This window comes from Cnephaeus nilssonii (genome assembly GCF_951640355.1).
Source record: "Cnephaeus nilssonii genome assembly, chromosome: 11".
NCBI classification, from domain to species: Eukaryota; Metazoa; Chordata; class Mammalia; order Chiroptera; family Vespertilionidae; genus Cnephaeus; species Cnephaeus nilssonii.
The window spans coordinates 69,025,526-69,038,181 of record NC_137082.1 but is presented as its reverse complement, the minus strand read 5'-3'; the positions used below and the strand labels follow the sequence as shown (position 1 = coordinate 69,038,181).

The 12,656-nt window shown below is 44.1% G+C and overlaps 1 pseudogene across 1 annotated transcript; it reads right to left on the bottom strand.

Annotated features, from left to right (window-relative positions):
* Positions 1-2,787: 2,787 nt before the first annotated feature.
* LOC307106758 (protein FAM118B-like) lies at positions 2,788-10,927 on the bottom strand (annotated as a pseudogene). Its single transcript has 3 exons — positions 10,920-10,927; positions 3,515-3,821; positions 2,788-3,301 (listed from the first exon to the last, which is right to left on the bottom strand). The product of its transcript is annotated as a protein FAM118B-like (transcript).
* Between the last annotated feature and the right edge of the window lie 1,729 nt (positions 10,928-12,656).

Genomic DNA, 12,656 nt, shown 5'->3' with positions numbered 1-12,656 from the left:
AATTTTATAAAACTTTTACGTGTCGCTAAATAGCATTTTTCTTTTGATTCTCCCCCCAACACTCCCCCCCCCGCCACACACACACACACACACACACACACACACACACACACACACCAATCATTTAAAAATATAAAAACCATTCTTAGCAGTGAGCTGAACAAAAATAAGCCACGGGCAGACTTCTTGGTCTTAGGGTGGCTGAGCTCTGTTTTAAGAGATTTGTTTTCCCAGATTTTGAACTTCCGAAAAAGTTGGATCTCTCAGAGAATTGGTCTGCAAGTTTATCTCCATTCTCAGATCTGTGTTCACCTTTGTTAAAAAAATAAATAAAATAAAAATAAAGCCTGTGCATCCTCCCAACAGTGGGGGTGGGGTGGGGTGGGAGGGGTAAATCCTCTGGGTACCGGTACTGTTGGAATTATTAGGGGGAAGCAACCGATAATAGTCAAAGTATCAACGGTGCCTAGCCTCCTTAGCTCTTCTGTATTTTATATGGTATACAGATATGAAGATATGCTATATGATATAAAGATATATACACACATGTATAATGTGTCTTTAAGAGAATATGTATATCTATCTTTCTAAGGCTGAAGCCTGGCTTCAGAGCCAGGATATTTTGGCCTCTGTTGGCACACTATGAATTCACACACTTTGTGAAGAGTTGGGAGTGACTTCCCCTCTTCCGTCCCATCCCTTAATGATCAAAGGATTGAAATCTTTTGAGGCAGACAGCCTTGACAATAAAGCAAGCTTCAAATGCTGCTCAGGTGTTTCCCCACGGATTTAAAGGTAAGCAATTTTTTTTCAGCTTGGATTTGGAAATAAACTGAGAAAAATGAATGAATTTCCTGTCAGAATAAGAAATCCTTTTGCAAGTCAGATGGGTTTTGCAATCTTTGCTGTCCACAGAATTGAAGGTGGTTTTAATCTAGTTGTCAGTAGATAGATCATTAAAAATAATTTTTGATGACGGATCACTATGCGATTTTCGTTATCTATCATCACATTGCTATAACAAAACCCCTTTCATTCCCAACAGCTTCTTTAAGTGAAGAGGGTTTCTCAGTACTTACAGCCAGTGTTGCGCTGGTAAATATTTAACAAAAAGTGGTGTAGGGGGGAGAGAAAAGGGATAGTCAGGAAGTGCTAATTTGTACCATTTGCCAATTTCTGGGTGTAAATACTCCCACGATGGCTGATTTCAAGTTACCAACGTGATGTCACTGAATTTGGAGTTGGTTAAGGATGAGCAGTATTGCTACACACAAATACAATAGGTGCAAATAATATCAAGAGCATAAATAACAGTAAAATGTAGACAAATAATTAGGCAGTGATGAGTTTTGGGTACTTGTTTTCTTTGTTTCTTATATAGTTTAATTGTAAGTTTATATAATTTAAATTTTAGTAATGATTATGTTTAACCTACCACCCACAAAATTCCCAAAACTTGAACCAGTTCAAGCTGTTTTCAGCATACCACTGCTCAAGAGCTGTAAAAATTAGGAATGAAAGTATTGCTAAAATGATCTCATTCTAGCACAAACAGTATTCACCCAGGAATATGTGAACTAATTGAGGAGGAAAATCACCCAATTTTACCTTTGTAGTTTAATAATTACTTAGCAAAGTTTGGAGACTGGTTTCATGAGCATATACATATGTCAAATTGTATACTTTAAATATGTGTAGTTTAGTTTATGTCAGTTGTATCTCAACAAAGGTGTTAAAAATTTTGGTGGGACATTAAAAAATTGTAATGTGGGTCTAGCTGGTTTGGCTCAGTGGATAAAGTGTCGGCCTGCGGACTGAAGGGTACCAGGTTCGATTCCAGTCAAGGGCATGTGCCTTGGTTGTGGGCACATCCCCAGTAGTGGGTGTGCAGGAGGCAGCTGATCGATGTTTCTCTCTCATCGATGTTTCTAACTCTCTATCCCTCTCCCTTCCTCTCTGTAAAAAATCAATAAAATATATTTTTTTTAAAAGGGAATGATATAGAGAAAAGCCTGTTTACGTATTTTTTTAATAAACAAGCTTTTAATACAGTGGGAAGTAAAATACTGTACACTGTAAGAGATCTAGAAAACTAGAACTTCAACTCTTTTTTTAAAAAAAGTCATTAAGCTTCATTGAACCACGAAGTCTAGAGTACCAAACTACACTGAGGGTCAAGGTGAGGCCTTGGCATCTACATCCCAAGCCCTTCATGCAGAGCAGCAGCCTACTCAGCAGATACCACACTGACCTGCTGCGTGGACACAAGCAGTGTGTCCAGCCTAGAGGTGGGCTGGTGAGCTACATCTGGGTCCTGTTGTCCCTTGGGTATTCTCCAACTGGAACAGGACACATAAGACCAAGAACTGGAAAACAGCCGAAACCGGTTTGGCTCAGTGGATAGAGCGTCGGTCTGCGGACTGAGGGGTCCCGGGTTCGATTCCAGTCAAGGGCATGTACCTTGGTTGCGGGCACATCCACGGTAGGGGTTGTGCAGGAGGCAGCTGATCGATGTTTCTAACTTTCTATCCCTCTCTCTTCCTCTCTGTAAAAAATCAATAAAATATATTTATATATAAAAAAAAGAACTGGAAAACAAACAAACAATACAAAATCAAAAAAGACCAAGAATCCACTGGCAAGAAGGATTAAGTTGGAACGTTCCCCGCCCCCACTCGATGTAGCCACAGCCTTCAACTTCTGGGTTTTGGTTCTTCGTAGGAGCTGTGTTGGGTTCTTGTAAGTTTACTGTTAAACACCGTCCCCGGTAGGGCCTTGCACCTTGGTCTAATGGTGGTGACTTCTGTAGCCCCCTCGTGTCCTGCGGTCTCTTATTTCGCTGTGTGCTGCAAATGAACCATTTAGCTGACCTTCTCGCACCATCCCTGCTGATCTACCCCTCCCGGACATCTCACAGGCCAGTCGCTTGAAATATTCTGGAAAACCAGTATGTTCATTTCCGTAAGGGACAGCGTGAATCCCTCTGTTTCCCATGCCTTCTTGAAGCTTCTTGAACTCATCTCTATCTCCTATCCAAACCAGCATGACATGTGTTACGTCAGATTTCTGCTTGACAGCCTGCGGGAAAAGGGCTTGGAAAGTGGTGTCATCCACAATCTGGCCACACCCCGGGAAAGAAGGGACTTGTTTTCACATTTCAAGTGACTTGAATCTCTCTCATAACTTCAGTGTTCCTGAGCACATGCTGATACCCAGCTGGATGAAAGACAGTGCCACTGGGGTTGGTGTAGGCCCCACGGACGTGTAACACGGCTCAGCTCCCGCTTCTCTGGGGCCCACTCTAGCACCTTCTGTTCATCAGCGAGGTCAAGGGATTCACGTTGTCCTCCCTGATCTGCTGCGTGCAGTTCCAGGAGATGTTGAAATGTGTGGTCAGTACCAGGGCTCCACTTTCCATTGGGTGAAGTTGCTGTTTTCGAGTCTCCCATCTTTGAGTCCAAGTCATTGAATACTGCGCATGAAGAGTCCTTGAAACGTGTGGGTCAGTCATTACTAGCCCGAGGAGAGAGTTCCTGAATAAGCTCACGGGCAACATGAGTAAGATCCTTGTCCTCACGGAGACATTTCTGAAATTTTTGCTCTCCTCATCGTCTAGCAGGTCAAAATCAGTGACAGCATCCAGGAAGGCCTGAATTAACCCCTTCCAGGATTTCCGGGCTGGAACCTAAGGTGCAGCCACAGCACTCGTGCCTGTTCCAGTCACCAGCACAAGTTCCTGAGGCTTCTGACTTTTTAAACTTGGAGACAGCGTCCTGGGCTTATTTTTTTTTTGGGGGGGGGGGAGGGAGAGGGGAGCATCACTGAAGATTCACAAATGTTATCAGAGGCTTGGCTCCCCGTAAATGCCATGGAGTTTTGTATCTGCTCCAAAAGCTGCCACCGCTCTAACTCCGTTCATGTATTTTTTAAGTGGATGGTTGTAAGTGTCAAATTGCTAGGGTATTAATTAACTGGATAGATTTTAAAGAGTTATGTAACCATGTATTTTTAAGTGTATGACTTCACAATGTGTCAGAAATTACAACCTTTGTAACTATGTCAACTTTTGATGAAAAAGGTTAGCTGTCAATGAAAAAGTGTGCCAGGAAGTACATCCATTTTCAATAATCATTCAGAGAGTACACTAGCAAAAAAGATCGAAGACTCCTAGTTGAGATAGTTACTGGAAGCTCTTCTATAAAACTTTGCCAACCCCCTGCAATTAGAAGAATCAACTTCCCCTTCTCCAAGTTCTGAGAATCTCTCTGAAGGTGTGCAGTATGTTTGAATACAGCTAGTTTCGGCCTTGTGGGGTTTTTAACCTGTGCTCCTTGGACTGGGGGCAAAGGGAACATGGATGGTCACTACTTTTGGAGAGTATGTCTCTATGTAAATTTTTCTAGGGCAAGAAACTTCAGAGTCTCTCTTTAGATCCACAACAAGGTCATGACCTCCAAAGAGTTAAAAACAATTTGACCAGACCCTGAGGCCCTTTACAAAGTTCTAATGGGTTCTTCTTTGTCTGCCAGAAAACAAAATGCAGGAGTCAAAGTTTTGTAAAACTGAAGTCCCCAAGTCTCTGTCTGAGACTGAAGTAATAAACAAAAAAAACAAAAAAACACACAAGAAAAACAAAAAACCATCCAACAAAACAAACAAAACCCACACAGGTTTTAGGGTAAGAAGTTCTTGATTAAAATCCTGGTTCCATCACCTACTTAAAGAAGAAGACGGAGACGAAGATGGAGACAAAGGAGGAGGAGGAGGAGGAGGAGGAAAATAAATAAATAATAAGTAAATAAATCCTTGACATTTAGAGGAAAGTTTGAGAGTAACTTTTCTCCTCAGTAAAATGGGGTTAAAAGACCTAGTTCTTGGGGGTAACTAGGAGGATGGAATAAAGTGATGGCCAGGTCCATAGTACATGCCCTCATGTTGGTTCCCTCACCCCTTTCTTATTTTCTACCCCTGAGATGGAGTGGGTCTGGGGGATGTTCTTCACCCAGCTTTCTTTCAGGCAAAGAAGTAATTTAAGGAGTCAATAGGCACCCACCTCACACAGCTCAAAAAAGGAGCTGAAATCCAGCCATCACGGGTGAAGCTGCCCCTCCCCCTTTCCCAGGCCGCTCAGGCAGAGCTGACTGAAGCTGGGTGCATAACTGGAGCATCCAGAGACACCAAAGCCAAGTGGCTACAGCTCAAATGCCTCCTCCTCTAGGAAGCCTTCTTAAATCCCTCACTCTGTCTAGCTCTCATCTCTCTTTCCCCTGAGACCTCTGGTACTCTATCTGTCCCTGTCCTTGAGCAGACATTCCTTTCTCTCTAAGTCACAGAAGTTAGGGCATAGGCTTCAGGGTCAGAGAGACCTGGGCTGTAATCCTGGCTGTGTAGCCTGGGGCAGGACACCTGACCTCTCTGTGCCTCAGTTTCCTCATTTGTAACTTGGGAGTCATTATAGTTGTTCTATCGTGATCATGGAGAGTATGGTGCTTAACACAGTACCTAGCATGTAAATGTTATCCGTTTTTATGATCACAGAGGTCTCCTCTGTGTCTGGAGTTATCCCCCTCCCCAACAACTCCTCACACAATGCAAATAACAGTGGTCATGTCACTATTTTCAGAACAGCTGAGAGAGTGGGTGTGGGGCTCTTTCCCAGAAGGCACCAACCCTCCACAGCCTTCCTCAACATGCAAATCCTGCTCCAGCTCCAGACAATGAGCTTCCAGAGGCCATGGAATGTCCAGCCACTGCCTTGCATAACTACAGAAACTGGGAAGGACCCTCCCAGACCTTTCAACCTAAGAGACAGGCAAACCGATTGTAAGATAGGCAAACCAAGGCCCACACAATGAGTCAGCATCCATCTAAGGTATTTTAAAGAATTCTAAAAATAACCCTCACCCCCTCCAATCACTCTTTCTCCTTGCTTTTTTTTCTTTTCTTTTCTTTATTTTTTGTTATAACACTTTCCTTACTTGACAGCACGTATTTATTCTTTTACTTATGTATCATCTGTTTCCCCACCAGATGTAACTCCATGAAAGCAGGGACACCGTCTTGTTCACAGATGTATCCCTGGTGCTTTGCTCAAGTAAGTGTTGGCTATATAGTAACTAGATGAATGCCATTTGGATGTTTGTCCTTAGAGGCAAGCATAGAAATACATTCCTTTGGTCATTTATCCAATAAACTTTTGGTGAACATCTATGTAAGAGACCTTTTGGAAAATGTTGATGAATGAGACATCATCCTTGCTCTTAAGCAGTTTCCTTATTAGTGAACAATAGGTCCCAGTGGGCTGGCAACTTTATGCGTAATTTCTCTGTGTGAAAGCAGCCCTTGCAATTGTAAGGAACCATGTCTCAGAACTCTTTAAGAAAAAAGGGGATCAGAAGGATATAGGAGGGCTAAAGACTAAAACAGAAAAGACATCAAGAACTAAGATGATTCCAGGGGCTGGCTGACTTCTCTCCATCTTTTGAAGCCTGTGTGGTCTTTATTTAAGAGTGTCTCTTTTTTCCTGGATGTGTGCCTCTCTTTGGCTCTCTCTTCTCATCTGAATTTGGGGGACAGCCAGTCTGATTGTCCTTCATTGTCTCCTAGAGTGAGAGCTTTCAGGTCAGACCAGTTCTTGGATTACTAGTTGGCCTAGAGGGTGAACATCACCTAGCTTCTAACATACCCTGAGCAGAAGGTACGTTTAGTTAAGAGGGAGTGTTGAACACCATCTTTCCTCTGAGCCTGTGAAGTGGGTAATATTTCTCTTTTACAGATGAGAAAACAGGCTCAGAGAGGAGAAATGACAGCAAACCTTGTAACAAAGCTGACCTGCAAACCAATGATTGACAAATATATGCTCTTGCTGTTTGCCACTGAGATTTGGGCGGGGGGAGGGGGGGTTCTTTGTTATGCAGCAACAGCTGACTAATATATGATTCAAATCCAGTTTCTTTTGTTCTCCACATGTCCCACTGAGCTTATGGGTCTGATTCCTGTTCTCCCCACAGAAGCATTTTTGACGTGTCCTATCCTCAGAGGAGAAGAGAGGAAGGTTCTGGAAAAGAGGTTGAAAGATTTGTCCCTGAGAACCACCCGCATACTAAGCTCTTGCTTTCCCTGCATCCCACTCTGACAGCTAGAGAAAGGCATAGATAATAACAATTCTAGCCGAAACCGGTTTGGCTCAGTGGATAGAGCATCGGCCTGTGGACTGAAAGGTCCCAGGTTCAATTCCGGTCAAGGGCATGTACCTTGTTTGCGGGCACATCCCCAGTAGGGGGTATACAGGAGGCAGCTGATCGATGTTTCTCTCTCATCGATGTTTCTAACTCTCTATCCCTCTCCCTTCCTCTCTGTAAAAAAAATCAATAAAATATATATATTTTTAAAAACAATTCTAACCATTGACAGAGTTCTTCAAAGAGGTTTCATCTAGGCTATTATTGCATTTGCACACCCAGACAGTTCCAGAGGGTAGCCAGGGCTGGTTTTATTACAACCAGTGTATAGTATAGTTGAGGAAACTAAAGCTCAGAGGGGTGAAGTGAGTTGTCCGGATTACAAATCTTCATCTAAACTCAGATCCCTTGGTTTCCAGCCCAGGACGCTTTCCACAAACTCCCTGTTGCCTCTGAGTCTTGATAGAGACCATCATTCATCTGAGCACTTTTATGTGGTAGCATAGGACCATGTGATTCAGATGCCACAGCGAGTACAGCTAGAGTACAGAGCAGGACACTTTGAACCTCAGCTCATCATTGCACTTTTTAAAATATATATATATATATATATATATATTATATTTTTTACAGAGAAGAAAGGAGAGGGATAGAGAGTTAGAAACATCGATCAGATGCCTCCCGAACACCCCACCACCACCACCACCACCAGGGATGTGCCCATAACTAAGGTACATGCCCTTGACCGGAATCAAACCTGGGACCCTTCAGTCTGTAGGCTGATGCTCTATCCACTGAGCCAAACCGGCTAGGGTTCATCATCGCACTTTAATAATAACTCATTGAGCCTTCCCTTTCCTTCCAACTTTCTTTGCTCTTTTTTAAAAATATATTTTAATTGATTTCAGAGAGGAAGGGAGAGGAAGAGAGAAACATTGATGATGAGACAGAATCATTGATCCGCTGCCTCCTGCATGCCCCACACTAGGGGATGAGCCAGAAACTTGGGAATGTGCCCTGACTGGGAATTGAACCATGACCTCCTGGTTCATGGGTCGATGCTAAACCGCTGAGCCACGCCAGCCCGGGCATTTCTTTGTTCTTTTGAGGTCCTTTCCCCCAGCCTCCATCCAACATCTGGTTAAGGTGGAGAGAGTGTATTTTCCAGATGCCACAGAACTCAGAATGTGCTCTTTGAAGACAGCAAGTGTTGTTGGTGCAACAGAAAGGTAACAGAGTAAGGAAGTAAAGCACCTCGGTTGAAGCCTGGCTAGCCATTTGATTTATGACACATCTTGGCTTTATATTTTCTCCTCCTATAAATGAGGATTATCATGTGATGACAAACGCTCTGTCTCCTTTGCCTGCCACATCCTTTCCCTGGCTAACTTCACTCATCTTTCAGGTTTACCTCCTCACAGAGACCTTCCCCTGAGGTCAAATTGTGTTCCTGCCCAAATTCTTTTTTTTTTTTTTTTTATCCTTACTTGAGGATATTTTTTTCCATTGATTTTTAGAGAGAGTGGAAGGGAAGGGGGAGAGAGAAACATCGATGTGAGAGAGACACATTGATTGGTTGCCTCCACCAGAGCCAGGGATCAAGCCTGCAACCAAGGTACATGCCCTTGATTGGAATTGAACCCAGGACCCTTCAGTCCACAGGCTGATGTTCTATCCACTGAGCCTGACCAGCTAGGGCCCACATTCTTTTATATTACTTCCTGCATAACACTCACTGCCATTTATACTTACACAATTATTTGTTTTCTTGCTTTACTGTGTGTCTCCTCTGCTAGATCAGAAGCTGCTTGAGGGGAGGGGCTGTGTCTGTTTCTATACTGAGACTAGCCTAGTGCTGGCTACCTAGTGAGCACTCAAAAAATATTTGTTGGGCCCTGGCTGGTGTGGTTCGGTTGGCTGAGCATCCTCCTGTGCACTGAGAGGTCACCGGTTCCATCACAGGTTAGGGCACATGCCCAGGTTTCGGGTCCAATCCCCAGAAGGGGTGCATGCTGGAGGCAACCAATCAGTGTTTCTCTCTCTCTCTCTCCCTCCCTCTCCCTTCCTCTCTTTTAAAACATATTTTTAAAAATATTTGTTGGATGAGTGAATGAAGCTGTCCCCCTCTTTCCACCCCTCCCACCTACTCCCGCCCCCACTCCCCTTTCTCACCTCCCAGGGGGTGTGGTAAGATGATAATGAACTGTAAGCTGGAAATTCTTGGGCGAGGGTTGATGGCTGGAACCTCCACTCCTTCCTTTGTTCACTAAGTTCATGTGACACGGGCCTCCTTGCTATCTCTCCAATATGCCAATCTCACTCCTGCCTCAGAGGAACTGCGTTCCCTCTATCTGGAATGCTCTACCCAGATAATCAGTTGGCTCCATCCTTCACTTCAATCAGATCTCTACTTAAAATGGGAAGTCTTTCCTGACTGCCATTTCTGAACTAATTCCTTATCATCTTTGTTCTCTATTCCTTCCTCCCCCATTTTCCGTCATAGCATTTTTCACTACTTGATGTTGAATTTTATCATTTGGTTGACTTGTTTATTGTCCTTCTCTTCCCTGATAACATAAACTATGAAGTCAGAGTTTTTATCTTTCTTCACTTTATTTGTGTATATCTGTATCACCCAGACCAGTTCCTGGTAAATGCCAATGAATATAAAATGAATGATTGAATGAATGAATGATAATGAAAAGAAGGTGAAGAACACAGCTTTTCTTCTTAAAGGTCAGAGAAAGGAATAATTTCTAGTTAGGGTCAAGACCAATTACACCCAGCTGTGAACTAAGTGAGCCTCAGTTTCCTCATCTATTAAGTGGGGATATTGTATCCACAATTCACAGGCTTGTTTTAGAAATTAAATAAAGATTAAATGAGCAGATATAAATGTCTAGCACACAGTAGGTGCTCAGCAAATACTCCTCCTCAAACATGGAGCCACACTCAGCCCTTAAAAAAGTCTAGGTAACAAAGGATTCTCAGTCTGGGAGAGAAAACAGGCAGCCGATGAAGTCTCTCGCTCCAATTTCACTTCTGAGAGGAACTCGCTGGCCAGAGCCCAGGATGGTCACTGATGCAGAGGACAAGGAGCCAAACGCTGGCCTCCCACATAGTTTCCAAAAAGTGTGAGCGTGGGGTTGTATAACCTGTCCCTGCGGCACCCATCTCCACTGACGTGTTTTCACCAAACGTTCTTTGAAAGGGATCATGTGAGCTGGGCTGTAAGGTAGCCCAGGGGAGGGAAAAGGAAGAAAGGTAGGGAGCTGGAGACCCTTGGGGGTGGGGTGGGATTAACGAGAGGGTACCACATTTACTGAGCTCCTACTATGTGCCAGGCACTGGGCTCATTCTGATAGCTACCTAGATCTTTGCCATAAATCTGAGAGATCAGGTATTGCCACTCCCACATTCCAAGAGAAGAAAAAGAACAATAATTAATATCGCTAACATTTACATAATGCTGACTGTGTATCAGGCAGTGAGATAAGCTCACATTTGACCCTCAGGGCAGCCCATGACATGGGTACTATTCTGATCCTCATTTTATAAGGAGGAAACTGAGACTCAGAGCGGTGAAGTAACTCCCCCAAGGTCATCCAGCAAGACAGTAGTAGAGCCAGGATTCAAATACAAGCAGGGTTCCAAAGCCCTTAGACCTGTATGAGGACACTTCCCAGGGGATTTGTGGGGGTGGATCTGGAATGTGACCCCAGCAGCAGTTGTCCTCACTTGCCCATAGTGGGGCCCAGTGTGGGAGTGACATACGTGACGTCACCAAGTGATCAGAGGCTCTCCCCGGGGACAGTTTGTCCCAGCTTGTGGCTGTTTGTCATTCTGCCTCTGACCTCAAGTTTAAAATTTCATTCATAAGTTTGGAATCACGAACTTGGCTGCGAGAGAAGGGCCCTTGGAGATCAGCTATTCTAGTCCAACCCCCTCATATTACAGATGGAAAAAAACCCTGAGGTCCAAAGAGAGGCACACACATAGCAAGGTCACAGGGCAATTTTCTGTTAGAAAGAGGAGTTGGTTTGAAGTCAATTACAGATAATCTTGTTCTGTAATTACCAAATATAGCTGAACCTCTGAATCACTTGGGGAGCTCTTTAGATTTACAGATCTCTGCACTCTGCTTCTGAAGATTCAGACTTAGCTGGAATCTGCTATATGATATGTTCCTTAGGTGATTCAGATGGAACAGGGCCATGGGCTGCCTTTGCAAGTTGAGTCCAATGCCCCTCTTTCGTTTTATAGTTTGGTATTCTAAGAACCAGCACAGGACTTGCCTAAGGTCACATGACAAGTCAGTGTAGTCCTAGCTCAGGCTTTGTGGTCTGAACCCAAAGCTCATTCTTCTTCTCCAGCTGCCTGTAGTCAAATTCTTAAAATGGACCAAGGAGGCTGGCCAAGGGAGTTTACTGCGGTTTTCCCCAGCGATTGGTTTCCGTGTTGCACCTGAATAAAAACACAGGAGGGTGCCCATTGCTAGGGCCAGGAATGGTGAGAATCCCAGAGCTGGCATCCTTCACGGAAAAGGAAACTGCAGGGGGCTGGCCCTTGGGGGTTTCCCAGAAACAAAATTCCAGGCTCTACGGATACCAGCACCAGCTATCCAGCCTGCCTCAGCTTTGGGCATTTTCCATTTCAGAAGAATGGGCAGGGAGAGCCTTCCTTCTGTGGGAGGAGAGGGGGTGGACAGGGTCCAGCTGTGACGTCAGGCGACACACCTCAGGAAGAGCCACACGTTCCAGCACCTGGCAGGAAGAAGCTGCTGCTTTCAGGAACTAAGTTAAACCTCTCAAGCACTTTTCCTGAGCCTCTCCTCCCATCACCCTTACTCCCTTACCCAGAGATACTGGAGCTGAGGGCTTCACTGGTCCTTTTCCACTTCTCACTACTCCACCACTCATGTCAGTTAGCTTTCTCTTCTCTCCTTTCCTTTCTCCTTTCCTTTCTCCTTTCCTTTCTCCTTTCCTTTCCTTTCCTTTCCTTTCCTTCCTTCCTTCCTTCCTTCCTTCCTTCCTTCCTTCCTTCCTTCCTTCCTTCCTTTCTCTCTCTCTCTCTCTCTCTCTCTCTCTCTCTCTCTCTCTCTCTCTCTTTCTCTTCTTCTGGAAACGTATCTTGGTGTTTGGAGTCAGATGTCATGGGTTTGAACCCTAACTCCGCTTCCTATGAGCTTCTGACCTAGGTAGAGTCACCCCCTCTCTGAGCCTCAGTTTTCACTTTTCTAAAGTAGGATAATATCTATCTTCTTGGATTGTGAGGATGAAACAAGATCATGTAGGTACTTAAAAAGATGTTTTCTCAGAAACACTAGATCCTGTAATTAGGGGCCAGAAGGATTTGACTATATGCAGGGTGTGCAAAAGTGGGTTTACAGTTGTGAGTACACTAAACACATTTATTCTTTATTGTTTTATTTATTACTCTTATTAACCTACTTTTGCCCCACCCCTGAATTTCCAG